Consider the following 15,445-nt stretch of genomic DNA (forward strand, 5'->3'; position numbering starts at 1 on the left):
AGGACTGACGCAATGAACACCTTAGTTGTACATGGTGTCTTGTGCCTCCGTGTGCCCCTGTTGCCCATTTGTGCCTCCGTGTGCCCCTGTTGCCTGCTCATCTTGCCCATTACTTGTTCAATTCCGGAGACCAGCACTGCCCCTTATCCCCGTTTCAGCTCAGCCTCTCATCTTGCCAATGTCGTTCACAAGAGTACCACCGAGCCCGGTGATAAAAAGCCCCGGTAGGATTGTAGGGCAGTGTGCTAATAGCAAGCTGTTACTACCAGGGCACCTGCCGGGAGGCTGGCATGTGCCCTCGTTTGTGCACACTTCCTGGCTCGCCTGTGACTCCCATTTCACAAGTGCTCACACGTCGACGCCCCGGCTGAGGACCGGAGGGCACTGGTTCCCGGTGTGTAATAAGGAGGAAGGGACTCACCTGTGCCCGGCCCGCTGCAGACCTCACCCCACGGCCGCTTCTTTCACCCTAATTATCCGGAGGTTGAAATCAGGTGTCTGAGACTTCGCCGTGCACGCCCAGAAGAGACGGGCACCTCCGTCGTCGGAGAGATGAAGCAGGAAGTCCACGGGGCAGGAAGCGAGTGTGGAGCAATAACTGCCGCCCTGGACCTCTGCACACCCGTGCCAGCCGGGCCTGTTTACTCAGCGGCGCGCTGCATTCTGGGGCTTGTATTTTGCGTTTACCTTCCGAAGGATGAGCGTTACATCTCAGCACACAAAGTTAGGTGTTCTAAAGTGCTTAATGAACTCGAGTTAAGTGCAGAGTGAAAATCAGCCATTTACACGGGGCTTTCAGTGGGAGCGAAAAAAGGTGTGTGTTTGTGGAGAGGGTGGTCTCTAGAAGGTGCTGAAGTCAGTGCTTCGCATTATGTGGCTATCTCAGCTGCTGGCATTGCCACGGTCCCCCATAAAGGCTTTTTAACCAGCTAAAACTTCTGGAGAGCGATGTGGACCACTCCAGTGTCGCACTGTATTTGAGAATGTGAAAACGTCTGCCTTTGGCTACTACATCCTGCCTTGGCTTTCTAGCAAGGTATGTGTATAAATGCCCAGTATTGACATTTGAAAGTATACTTCAGGGGTGCGTGTATGCTGTGCAGCAGGGTATGTGTGTGCTTTGAAATCTGGGTATCTTCGTCTTCAAGGTGAGTGTGTGTGTGTGTCAGCCTACTGGGAGTATGTACTTCTGTCTAAAGGGGATCTGTGTGTCTGTACATGCGAACGTCTGTGCATGATAGAGTTTCTGCATTAGTGTGTCTGCACTGTGGTGTGCTTCTGTAGGGAGGGCTGTGTGGTACTGTGCAGGGGTGAATGCATCTGTGTAGTGTGGTTGTCTCTGTGTAATTGGGTTGTCTGTATTTCCAGTGGTTAAGCAATAGGCGAAGACAAAATGTAAATACCCATTGGTAAAGAATTAGGAACACAGCATGGAGAATTTCCAGGTTTGAGCTAATAAGACAGAATCAACAATATTTTGGCGTATAGACTGAGTAACAACTGGTGAAAGAGGTAATGAATGTCAGTGCTGGAAGCGAAATTAGTGCACACCCATAAGGCCTAGTACCACATTCAAAATAAAAGCCGTTTTTTATGGACTCTGCTTGTGCCTCCGTGTGCCCCTGTTGCGCCTCTGTGTGCCCCTGTTGCCTGCTTGTGCCTCTGTGTGCCCCTGTTGCCTGCTTGTGCCTCTGTGTGCCCCTGTTGCCTGCTTGTGCCTCTGTGTGCCCCTGTTGCCTGCTTGTGCCTCCGTGTGCCCCTGTTGCCTGCTTGTGCTGTGTGGGTGTGTGTGGAGGGCTCCGTGTGGCTGTGTGTGTAGGAAGCTTTGTGTGGCTGTGTGTGTAGGAAGCTTTGTGTGCCTGTGTGTGTGAGGGGCTTAGTGTGGCTGTGTGTGTGGGGGCTCTGTGTGGCTGTGTGTGTGTGGGGGGCTCTGTGTGTGTGTGTGTGTGTGGGGGGCTCTGTGTGTGTCATTTGCGGGAGATAAAGCTATTGGCATTGTAAATGACAATGCCATTTATTTATGTTAAAAAAAATTAATAAAAATAATGTCAAGAGCAATGCCAATAGCTCTAACTTTAACAAAGGCAAAACCATTGCATTGTAAATGCTTGTTTTAAAACCCCATCTATTGGACATGAGTCAATAAAATAGGTGTGAATCACAACATATGTAATTTACACACATGGATAATTCACAAATCGTTCTAACCTATGTATACTTAAGAAATTGTTGTAATTTATCCATGTAAATGCATGTGATTTTGGACGTTTTTGTGTGTTTAGTAGTAATTGTGCATTATTAACAATGTGAATGTGCAGAATAGTAACCTATACACTAGCTTACATATACACTTACATGATACTATTGCATTTGAAACAATTTTGATATGACCTGTAAAAGTACACTTTCTTGGCTTATGCTACTAGACCTGAGTTAGGCCTCAACATCATCTTGTACAAAATGAATGTCTCATCTTATTTGTGCTCTATTTATTATTCCTACTGCATGTAGTCAAGGAAGTCATGTTTGTTTATTTCCGAATTACACTGTTCACAAAGAAGGCTTTCTAGCATGGGCTCACTACTGTTTCATTTCTTCAAGGTTCTTCCGCCTGTTCAGAGTATTACATTCATTCACAATAGTTCACTGTTGACATGTAACTAGTTTGATCTGACATCCTACTACTCATCGGCACCAGAAGTGACATCACTGGATCCTCCTTCCTCCACCTGCACAGAAAGTGACATCACTGAATTTCCAATCATTCATCTGGCCAGCAAGGGACATTAATGGATATGCCATCATCCATCTGAACAGAAAGTTACATTACTGGTTTTCCCGCCAAGCTTTCTTTAAAATAAGAAGACAAGCAAGAGTATTTAATTTCCCAGCACCCATCAGCACAGGAAGTGCCATCACTGGATTTCCCATCATCCACCTGCACAGGAAGTGACATCACTGAATTTCCCATCATCCATCTAGACAGGAAGCGACATTACTGGCTTTTCCACCAAAACCGGTTTTAAAAGAAGAAACTAACCAAGAGGACTTCATTTCCCACCACCCTTTAGCGCAAGAAATTACATCATGGCACCCTGGACTCATCCTATCTCCTAGGCCTTACTTAATGAAAGCTGCAACACGGTTACAAAGTGGGCACGCCGCTGGCCGGTTGATGGTGCACCAAAGGCAAGCCTGTTTGCGTCAGTCTATGCCTGGACCACGCTCAGCACCAGGAATCCTGGTCCGATCGCCACCCAGCGATACTCTGAAGCACTCCTTAGGTTGCTAGACTTCAGACGCCATTCCTCCAACGTCTGTCGCACACCACCTCACATCATGGTAGGAGTTTGCATCTGTACCTACTGCCTGTTCTCCAGCAGTCATCTACCCTTACCCCACGCATATTCTAACAATGCCCTCAACACCCCCTCCAAACACACACCACACAAGCACTGCCAATGCATACCCTCCCACCCTACACCACACGCCACAGGAAATCCGCAAGTTAACACCTACGCACATGCATGCTTTTCAACACACGATCACTCAGCAAACACACAACCAAAATATGGGACCTTCTGAGCAGCAAAGCACCTCACATTCTCTTCATCATAGAGACCTGACTTAACCCCTCATCAGCTCTCAACATCGGTATGGCAATCCCATCGGGCTACAAGATAGCTCAACAGAACAACCTTCACTTATCATCTTAAGGAATCCAACGAATGCACAACATCTACAAAGAACCCCATCCCATTCATGGGAAATCTGCACTTAAAGTTGAAACCTCGGAAATATTCACCCTGAATGGAACCCTCACCTATCAACCATCAGGCCAAGAGCCACCTTTACCAACTTCATCACAGATGTTGTCCTTCTGCTGGTGCTGTGGTTCTCTTTGAATCCTGATTGTGTGTTGTCTAGAAGATTGTGACGGTTAAGGTCGGTTGTTAGTTGCTGTTTTATGGCCTTCTCAAACACTTTGGCTGCATAGGGGAGCAGGGATATTGGTCGGAAGTTGCTCCGTTGATTTAGGTCAGCTGTCGACTTCCTGAAGAGGGCATTGATTTCTGCAAGTTTCCATTCATCCGAGAAAGTGGCGTACATGATAGAGATGTTGATGATGTGGGTCAGGGTGGTGTTAATGGGTGAAGTTCAAAGGTGGTAGCTGTGATGGGGGCATAGGTCCGTTGGGTCGGATGGGGATGATATGGAGTGGTCCGTCCTTGTGAGCTGTGTGGGTTGTATTTGATGCAGTGGTTTGTGGTGAAGATGGGGTCTTTGTTCCTTTAACAGTGGTAGCTACCCACTACAACTTAGTTATAGAAAGTTCATTTTACCAACAAAACGAAAATAAACAAAGTCCCCTTATTAACTACTTCGAAGACACTTGGGTTGACAGACTGCATTGCTCTGGACACAGACACCAACCCAAATTCCAAATTCCATGGCGGAATGTCTACAATGGCAAGCAGCCAAAACAAACAATGTAATAGAAGGATGGCACAATGCCTTTCAGTCTACACTAGGCAGAACACAATTTACACTCAAGACATTCATGGAAGCTCTATAAAGAGAACAATGCTACCAACAACTAAGAATGAAGCAATTAATAGCCCAAACTAACCCTAAAATTAGCAAACCAATCAATAGAATATACCATGTTTTTTTAATGTAAAGTAAAACTCTTTATGAACAACAAGGCAGTATACTACTAGAATCAATAGCCAAGAGCCAAATATATATAAAAAGCAATCCATCTTCCCACTAAGCAATAAACCTGAACCAAAATGGAAGCCTGCATAAGTAAAATATTTGTAACTTAACATAAAACAAATTATTTTTATTCATTAGTAAAACAACATTAAAGTAAAATAGCAAAAAGGTGAGATACATAAAAAGAACATGTATATTAATTAGTTAAAATCAAAGAAACCACAAAGCTCACAATTATAAATAAAATCAAATGGAACCAAGAAATTACACAAAATAAAATATAAATTAGAACCTAAAAATAACATAAAATAAACATGCATATTAAAATGTAACATTTCCCACCCAAGAATCAATTAGTTAAATAAAACTTACTGTTCTGTTAAAAACTAAACTAAATGTTAAAATATATAAAAACAAAACTTTGTCATGTGCGTATTCGCAGATCGAATTGGTGATACAAGAAACGCTAAGTCGTCCCCATAAGGCGTTACCCAATAATAAGAACGGTTGGTTTGATACAGCATGTACTAAGGCTTATTCTGCACTAAAGGCTGATTTAAATAAAAGAGATAGGGATTATGAGGGGAATTTTTAGGTTTCAGGGCTGGGTTTGGGTTTTGGGGTACAGGGGTATTTTTAGGGCCCAGGGCTGGGTTTGGGTTATGGGGTACAGGGGTATTTTTAGGGTTCAGGGCTGGGTTTGGGGTACAGAGTATTTTTAGGTTTCAGGGCTGGGTTTGGGTTATGGGGTACAGGGGTATTTTTAACATTTTTAACATGTATTTTTAACATATATATTAACATATTCTTTAATAAAATTTTATTTAAATAATTAAACTATTTCAATAATTATTAATTATTATTAATTACATAATTAAAAATTATATACTTACCTATACTCACGTTGTAATGGTATGCGTTGTAATAGTATATGCGTTGTAATGTTTTGCGTTGTAAAGGTATGCGTTGTAAGGGATCTTGCGTTGTAAAAATTGTGTGCTAATGGTATACGTGCTAAAAGTATGCGTGCTAACAACATACATCCGACTCCGATAGACCTGTATAAATTTACGAAGGAAGTTTGGTATCCATTGTTAACCCGAGTGCTCGCAGCTTGTTGTGCCGAGGGCTTTATTAAAACGTGGTCGGAGTCCGTTATCATACCAATTTTTAAAAAAGGGGATAGGGAAAACCCTGCTTGTTACCGGTCTATATCCCTCCTAGACTCATTTATGAAAGTTGCAGGAAGGGTCATTCTTAATAGACTCCAACAGTGGCCCGAGGACAATAATATCTTAAGTCGGACCAATATTGTTTTAGGGAGGGTAGGAGAACCGTTGAACAAGTTTTACATTTTTCTTTATTACAGGGGAAATATACTTATGCAAAAAAGGGGAAATTATTTGTGGTATTTGTTGATCTTACCGCTGCTTTTGACTGTGTTGTTCATAGCAGGTTATGGCAAATTTTGGAGGGCCTGAAGGTTGAGTCCTCCCCGGTGTTATTTTTGAGGCAATTATATGCAGGAGCCACAGCCAGGGTGAGGTACGGCCTAAAGGGAGAATGTTTCAAGCCGTTCCACGTGGAGAGGGGTGTCAGACAAGGTTGTGTACTGGCCCCGTTCCTCTTCTCATTCTATACCAACGCTTTGGAAGAGGAACTGGTGGCTAGGGCGAGAGATTCTCCACAAGTTAATAGCAAACAGATTGTCTCCCTTCTCTACACGGACGACGCAGTTTTGATGTCAAGAACCCAACTTGGTGTAACACCTACATTGATTTCATGGATAACAGGGGTTTGAAGCTTAATGCTAAAAAGACCTTTGTAATGTCTTGTGGTAGGGGAAGGAATAAACAGTCTAGCCTAATAGTAGAAAATGGTAAAATTGAATCTACTAAAAAATGTTCTTATCTAGGTATCCTGTTAGAGGATACGGGAACTTGGAGATCTGCGATTAAGAATAGGATCCTCCTCTTTAAGTGATCGACTACGGCTGTGATGCTATTCGTAAAGAAAATGGGTAGAAGGCCTCCGAGGATCCTATTAAAAATTTATCAAGCTAAATGTTTAAGCATAGCTACGTATGGGGTGGGAACCTGGGAGTTTTATGACGTTCCCTCTATTCAGGTAAAGGAAAATGCTTTTTTATATTAGCTGTCCCTCAAAGTTCGTCGGTTTTTAACTGTCACAGTGAACTGGGGATACAGAGTCTGGACATCGCCCCATTTAGAGTTAAATAGAGACATTTTAAAAGACTCCTCTGGATTAGAACAATCTGGAAAAATTCCCTGGTTGAATTATATAAAAAAGCTGTCTAATGATCTAGGGAGATCAGATTTTTATACTTACCCGGATTCAATGTGTACAATATCTAGAAAAGCGCTCAAAGTTTTTGTTTAAATCACTTCGAGTCTCTAAGAATTGGGCTGGAAATTAATAAAAGTACAGTGCTTCGACATCAAATGACATTGGCCTACAGCTCTATTCAACCATACCTAGTATGGTGCCTAGGTGGTTACGATAGATATGTCCTGACCACGTTCAGGTTCGACTGTTTTCATCATCTAGTGTCTTTTCTAACCACAACGATTGGTCTAGGCAGCTCTGCCCATGTCTGTGTGATAATTTATCTCCTCAAACCACAATGCATGTGATTCTTTTTTTGTAAATTTTATGCTAATGAACGTGCAAGATGGATTATCAATGTTTTAAAGCAAGGAACATGGCGGCAATGGCGACCAGCCTTTCTATTCTTACAAATACTAGAGAATGTGTATGTTATTATATTAAGAAAAAGGAGAATCATACATTTTTAACTATTTTAATAATTGTAACAATCTGTTATTTATGGGGGTAGCTGTTTTTGAAATGCACTTTTAAAAGATATAATGTAAATATGAATTGTCTCGTATCCTCTGCGTTTGTGATTTTATCTAGTACTTAAAATTGAATAAAGCATTTTGTGAATCTGAATCTGATAATGTATGTGAAAAATGCAATACCCACTACAATCTAAACCATCTAGGGGAAGGTGCTGCACACTAAAGGGGTGACATTCACTATTCCCAATCCAAACTTGGGGCCTGATTTAGATGTTGGTGGGACTGCGATGGAGTTGGCTTTTTTGCTGGTCTTCCTGCCCACCTACATGGCAGTCACTACATTCAGCGCCAAGAAACCGCTAGGTAAATGTGCGCTTTATAAGTGTTTTTAAATTCAAATTCAAATTCAGTCCACCCGCCTGATTTAGATGCTGCTTTGCAATAGGCGAGAAGACCGCCGTGGTCCCACCGACTCTGTCAAGACTTCACTCCCCGCCCCTTCGGCAGGATGGGCTGTAGGTGGCTGCAGCGGGACTCCAGCCAGCATTACCACCATTGGTATTTGTTTCTGGCTTGTTTCGGAAGGAATTCCAACTGGAATCCCACTTCCTTCAAGTAGGCGGAAATGGACGAAAAGAGGTGAATACTCACCATTTGAGGGGGTTCAGGCTGAAGTTCCCTCTACTTCTCCTTCGTCCAGGTCCCCCCTGTCCTGTTGCACCATGACCGCGACGGACCGGCACGCCGTATTGATGGACTGGAAGGTAAGTGTTGGTAGTGTGTGTGGTTATACATTGCATGATGTGTTTATGTTTGTGGGGTGCAGTGTAGAATATTCACATAATGCATACAACATATTTCCCTCAGACATATATGTACAGCTACACAACATATATGTGATTTATGTAAAAACAAAATGTCACTTACCTGTCTCCCCACCTCCAGGGTCACCCCCCATCAGTACTCTGCCGACAGGACACCGCCAGTCCAACAGGAACATCCAGATCTGCTCGGTAGAACTCCGCCATAAGGACGGCAACAGCAGGTGGTTTTCCAGCACAGAAGACCGCCACTGTGGCAGTCTTCTGTCTATCATGTATACATCTAGATAGGGCGGGCGGACTGCTCAACGGTGGTTCAGAGACCACTGCAGCTGCGGGCCGGCGTTCAGACTGCCAAGATCTAAATCAGGCCCTAATCCTTTTTGGGGAATTTGTTGGACTCTAAAGGGGTTATATTTCATATTCTCACTCCAATTTACTCTAATTAAGAGAAAGTGTTGGATACGGAAGAGGTGACATTTACTATTCCCACTACAATATAAAACATTTAGGCGAAAGTGTTGGACACTGAAGGGGTTACATTTACCATTCCCACCAATGGCGTAACAAAAAACTTGCGGAGGTCCCCCTGCAAAGTACATGGAGGTGGTTGAGAACGCTCCTGACCCAGTCAGTAGAGCGCAGGCCAGGGAAAGAGGGAGAACCCTGGATCTCATGCCCTCCCACACTGCAGGGGGTGCAGTGGCTATTGTTATGCCACTGATTCCCACTCCAATGTAAACTACTTAGGGGAAAGTGTTGGACACTAAATGGATTATATTTACTTTTCCCCGCTCCTATCATAATTACTTAGGCAAAAGTGTTGGATGTAAACTTTTGGTTTACTTTTCCCACTCCAATCTATACCAAATTGGATAAAGGTTTGGACACTAAAGGGGTAACATTTACTATTCCCCCTTCAATATAAACCACTTAGGGGAAAGTGTTGGACACTAAAGGGGTGACCTTAACTGTACCCACTCCAATAATAACCACTATGGGGAAAGTGTTGGGCACTGAAGGGGTTATATTTACTATTTCAACTTTGGAGGGGATGTAGAGCGACATCTCTCCCCAAGGCTGTGCTCGTGCCTGCCCGCACACATCACACGCTGGGATAGCAAGGAAGTTGGACTGATGGCTGCCGACGGCTGCTGACGGCTGCTGACGGGTGCTGAAACACATCTTTTCACCACTCCTCACCACTTTTCCACCACTTTTCCAACACAGCTGAAGCTGCCTAACAAACTCTCCTTCCCGTTTCAGTCCAAGGGGGTGGGGGGGCAGCAATGTATGTTGCCATCACCACTGACACTACCCAACTCTCTAGTTGCACCCACCACCCTGCCACTGTGCTCTGTCCCCTTGCGGAGGTGAGAGGGCTTGGGTGTGCAGCTGGGCGGTTGACAGGGTGGAGTGCAGCACATACTGGCTGCTATGTTTCTTTTCTAGAAGTAATGGCAGGAAAAGGCAAATACATTCTTTTGCCCTAGGTGCCCTCCTTTACCCCTCTTCTAGCTCCTAGCTTTGGTCCCTGAAATACTTATGGACCACCCGGAGTTTTGAGGCCCAATATGTCAACTGTGAATTGAATGCTACACTGGTTTTGTTTCTGACCACTCCCAGTCACCCCAGTCACACCCAGCTCTTAGCTCCTAGCCCTATTCAGATCTATTCAGCCTCAGCTTCTGCCATTCTCTACAGCATGCTATCTAATTTCTAGGAACTGAGGGCTATCAACTGCGACTGTGGTTTGTTGATTGTGGTCACAGGTCCAACCGTGTGGATGGAGGCGGTCGCTGCAAGACCAGAGAGAGGTAAGTGGACACTCCTTCTGGGCACTGTGTGCTGTGTGCCATGATACACTGCAGACCAGGAGGTTCTAAAGGATGTGCCATAATTTGCCAGTGAAACCGTGTCCTTCATCTTCTTCAGAACTTGAGTGTCGGATGGTGTTAGATAACGTTATAGCATTCCTTTCCGCTCCTGCACCTGTACTGTGTTTGGAAGTGCAGGTCTAGGGGAAACGAATGTTAGGCTGGTGCTATCTCTCGGCCATTGACTATTGACTTTGTGGCACAGTGGAGTAGTGGGGTTGAAGCTAGGCTGGGGTGGGTTTTGCCATTGACCTTTCCCTTTGCCTTCCATATCACCCGTAGAATTAGGAAAACCATGGGAAAGAGGAAAGCTGCAGGGGAGAAAGATACTGCACCAACCTCACAGGCCAAAGGGACAACTTTAGACATGTTTTTGGTCTGAGCAATAAGTGCTGTCTCAAAGGAGATCAAGCTTGCTTAGAGGCAATAATCGGGGATCTTGGTAGTGCCACAGGTGGTTCAATAGTTTATCCCAATCAAACTACAGAGCATCCTGCTGATGTTCATAGTCCACTTCCTCCATGTTTCCTTGAACCACCCAGTGGTTCCAGTGGCCAAGTCTGTTATTAAACAAACTAGCAGCTCCTGTGAAGGTTGCAATGATACAATATTCAGCGTCAATAGTCCTTGTGCCATGAGGGGGCTGACAATGAAGCATGGGAGTAGTGCACCTTCACGCGTTAGGCCTAAACATGGTGGTGGCCACACTGAGTTGGTGAACCATTCTTCACTGACTCTGAACGATTTATAGCTTATTTATTGGGATGTCATTTTTACTAAAAAATGTGTTTCCCCTTTGATGGAAAAGCTACATGCATTGGAGCTTACGGTAAGGCATGGAACTTTGGGAGCAAACAATGCTACAGTTATACAGACACCTGTGCAAGCACAACCACCCGAGTCTGATGCTGGTTCTAACTGTGAGTGAAACACCACTTTCCAACCTCAGTGCTGATATTTTAGGCCTCCCCTTCAAAGTGTTGGATGGCCATCCTCATCCTCGGATGGTTGTGGCAGGCATAGGTGGGGAAGGGGGTAAGGCTATGAGTAATGGTCCCAAAAATAGTTCTGTAAATAGAGCTGTTAGTGATTCTCGACAGGGTGCCATCTCTTGTTCTAAAGACCTCCAGGCCCAAGCTCGGCTAGATCTTCCCCTGACTGTTGTCGAGATGTAGCTGTCCTTACAGGAGTACCCCCGCCCCAGGATTTTATTACATAATCGTATGTTGATCTTAAAATTAAAGTCTGTCATTGGCTGAATCGTAACATTAACTTTAGCCTATTGGAATGTGGTGATATTTTGCTAGTCAGGAGGGTGGTTTGGAAGAGTATTGATGGGGACTGTGCTATTGTCATCTGTAGGAGCCCTGGCTTAGCTCAAGAGCTGATTACCTGTGTAAGGGAGACCTACTTGAAGAAAGATGGTATAAGATTGATTCCCCTTGCTCTTTTTATCGTCCCCTCCACCCAGCTGGGACAGTGGTGAGATCCAAATGCCCTGTCTCTAAGGGTCAACATTAAAAAAAGACCCCTGGTCCCGGCCTCCAACAGATTTGCTCCCCTCATCAATTTGGATGTACAAGATTGCCTCTTAAGCCCAGCCAATAGTTGCAGCACTCCTTTAGTTATTGGGCCCGATATGGTGGGGAAGGGGGTTGATTGTTGATGGCCATCAATTGGTGCTAACCCTTTGCTGACCACTCCCTCAAATTCTGTCCATGCTCCTTCTGGCTTGTGTGCATTGCCATCTAGGTGTGAGGTCGCACCTATAACCTTGTTGAAGGCATCAGACCATTTTTTAATCATGTGCTTCTTCCCCCCCCCCCCCCCCAAATACCAGCAGTACACTATTAGTCTCCTGGAATGTTGCTGGCTTACTCTCAAATCTGTCTTGTTCCATAAGGGGTGCATTTCTGGACACATTTGATATTTGTGCTTTTCAAGAAACGTAGGCCCTGACCACGCAATTCTGTGGAGGGTTTGTGAATTTTTGTGTGCCTGCTATCACCTCAGGGAAAGGCATGCTATCGGGGGGCTCCCAGTCTGGGTCAGGACATCTCTAAGTTGTAAGTCGAAGGTTATCCTCCTGGCCAGTGCAGAAGCCCAAAGCGTTGTTTTATCAATCCCCTCTGATGGTGTGTATTATAGGACCAGCAGTACTGAAGCTTAGTCCCAGGTAATTGATCTGTTGGCTGGTTATTTTACCAACCTGCAAACAAATGTTTTTAAGGTAGTAGTGGGGGACTTTAGTTATAGATATGAACCTTTGGCAGCCTCGAAAGAAGACCTCTGTAACAAAGAAGACCAAGTTTGGGGTGTCTGGAAATTTCACTCCCTTCTATAAAGCGGTGGTCTCCTGCAATATTGCAACTGAATGCATTTACTCTCAGAAATGGCCTTTGGGCACGCAATGGAAGATCTAAATCAGATAGGGTAGGGAGAGTTGCGTATAATCATCTACACCACTCCAGCCGTATCAATTATATTCTCTTTGATATAAAACACTGGCCAACCTTGGTAGACAATCATGGTGGTAATTCAAAGGCAGGATAGTGATCATAATGATTAGAGCCTATCACTAGTAGCCCTGGGTGACTCTCTCCCTGTAGCACCAAATGTTGCCCTATGTAGAAGACTAGTCCCCACCAATAACTGGCTGAGGCTTAAGTGGAGTGTGGTGGTTGAGCCAGAAGAAACTTTCAAGAAGGTGATAGAGGTTGTAACTGCAGGGCTGGATTGAGTGGCAGGTGTGGTTGTAGATAGTAATAACCTATACCCTTTGCAAACTGTACATGTAATGCATGATTCTATGTTCTCCTTGCTTAGGGCACTACTTACAAAGGACTCCCGGGGGGCAAGGAACAGGAAAAAGGAGGCCTCATGGTATACTAAGCCTTGCCGGGAAGCCAGGCGTGCATTGCTATAGTCCACAAGAGCAGGGCATTGAGATTCTATGGGCCAGCTAGTTTACATTATAAAGCCAGTATACTAAAAGCTCAAAGGGAGTGGAACTGTGATAAATGGTCTATGATGTTATATGCCATTAATAGCAAAGATCTCTGTATCTTTTGGCGTTTAGTTGCATGGGTGACCTAGGCATACAGGCCCCACTTGATAACAATATTGCAGCAAGTGTCTGGGTTGAGCATTTTTCCAATTTGAATGCTTGAGCAGAAATCCATGGAGCCTCCACTCAAAATCTGTCAAGAAGCTTCCAGAACTCGACTGTAGGAGAGGCAGAATCCCGGGTTACTGCTGACAATGTGACAGTTATGTGGAACACTAGCAACTTTGTTGGTACTGCCACTACTGGCCTCATTGTTGATCAACCACACTTAGGTTTTTCCTTCATAAAAGAGGCGAAGTTTCCAATGCCCTGGACTAGATTACGCCCAACAAGGTGCAATGCATGGACAAAGTGCCTGGTGACCTGTTTAAGATGTTCAAACACATATGATGCCCATATTTTGTCCTCTTTATTAATGTCCAGCTCTCCGGTGCTCCCATGCCCTCAACATGGGCTGGGGAAGAGATCTTCCCAATTTTTAAAAAAGGTTGCAGATAATCCCCTGCTAACTATAGACCTATAAGCCTTATCAATTGTGTCCAAACATAATATTCTCGTATCATGCTGAATAGATTGAGTGAGTGGATGGTGGACACAGAAGTCTTGACTTCATTGCAGGATGAATTCAGAGAAGGTATTAGCACTATTGACCAGGTCTTTCGACTACAGCTGTTTTACTGGAAGTGTGTGTCTTTGACAGGTGGTCCATTGTACATAATTTTTGTAGATCTTCAATCTGCCTTCGATCTAGTCCCAAGAGAGTCTTTATGGAGAGCTATGGTGGAGATGAGGGGCCTGCTTATCTTATAAAAATTGTCATTAAGTTGCATACCAATAACTTTGCACTACTCGGATGTGGACTCAAGAGAGAGCTGACTGATCCTATACCTGTAAATCTGGGGGTGATGTAGGGGTTTGTGGTAGCCCAAACCCTCTTCCTCCTTTATTTTAATAGTTTTGTCTCACATCTGGAGAAGTGTGAGGGTGATGTTCCATCTTTTGCTGAGGTAAAGGTCTAGGCCCCACTTTTTGCGGATGGCAGCCTTTGCTATCCAAATCTCCCATGCACATACAAAAGGTCTTGGATGGCTTTGGGGTCTTCTGCAAGCAGTGGGGCCTGGAAATCAACCTTGGCAAGACTGAGTACATGATCTTTAATCCTTGCCCTACAAACCGCTCCAATCCCACTCTAAATGGGGAAAGTTTGGAGCATGTTCAATTGTTGGATTACTTGAGGGTGACCTTATTGGATCACTTTGACTGGTTATTCCATTTTCAGAAGCGAAAAATTAAGCTTGAGTAATACTGTGGGGGTATTTTGAGGGCCCAGTTTACATTCTCATACAGAAAAATTACCCCAGCCTTAGAGATCTATAGATGTTAAATGGCTGGAGGCTGCGCTGTATGGTGCTGAATTATGGGGCTTGAAAAAAGCAAGTACATCCTTTTATCCTTTAATACTAGATCATGGATTAAAGCGAGTTAATGATGTAGTGAGGCTGAAAACTTTAATGTATTGATGAAGTCTATGGTCAGCCCCCAAACTTATATTTCTTATAGGAGCTTTGGAAGAAGTAATGAGGCAGTTGGGGTCCAGTAAGGTTTCCTCGTTTAGGGTGGTGGGGCATCAGTTGAGACAGATTGGTTTAGGCAAGCTCTGGTCAACACCAACTGATGCTGCACTGGTACTCAAACAGGCATTGAAAAGATCCTAATACCTCTAGGGTGGGCTCCCTCACTGCCTCTTTCCTGGAGTTCAAAATGACTATTGCTTTGAATCATTTTTGGATGGGGTGGACCCACCCCCCATTCCAGAACCCTGTACTTAAAGTTCTGTCTAGGGATCCTCCTAATTCAAGCCTTAACCACTGCATGGAGGTCTGGGAACTTGGAGTCTGGCAAAACCTGCCCTCTCTGCCCGGCGACGATTGAAGTGGTTGAGCATGTAATTCTATTTTGTCCAGCCGATCATGGTCCAGATAAAACGTGGATTTTGTCACTTTGTCACAGTTTGGGTCTGAGGAATTACAGCATCACCTTTACATTTCTGAGAAGCAGTACAAGCCAGTCCATTGTTGTTGCAGTCTCAAGGTATTTGAGGTCTATGTGGAGGTTAAGACAGAGAATGGTGTCCCCCTG

Source organism: Lissotriton vulgaris, chromosome 2_1, assembly GCF_964263255.1.
Source record: "Lissotriton vulgaris chromosome 2_1, aLisVul1.2, whole genome shotgun sequence".
Taxonomy (NCBI): domain Eukaryota; kingdom Metazoa; phylum Chordata; class Amphibia; order Caudata; family Salamandridae; genus Lissotriton; species Lissotriton vulgaris.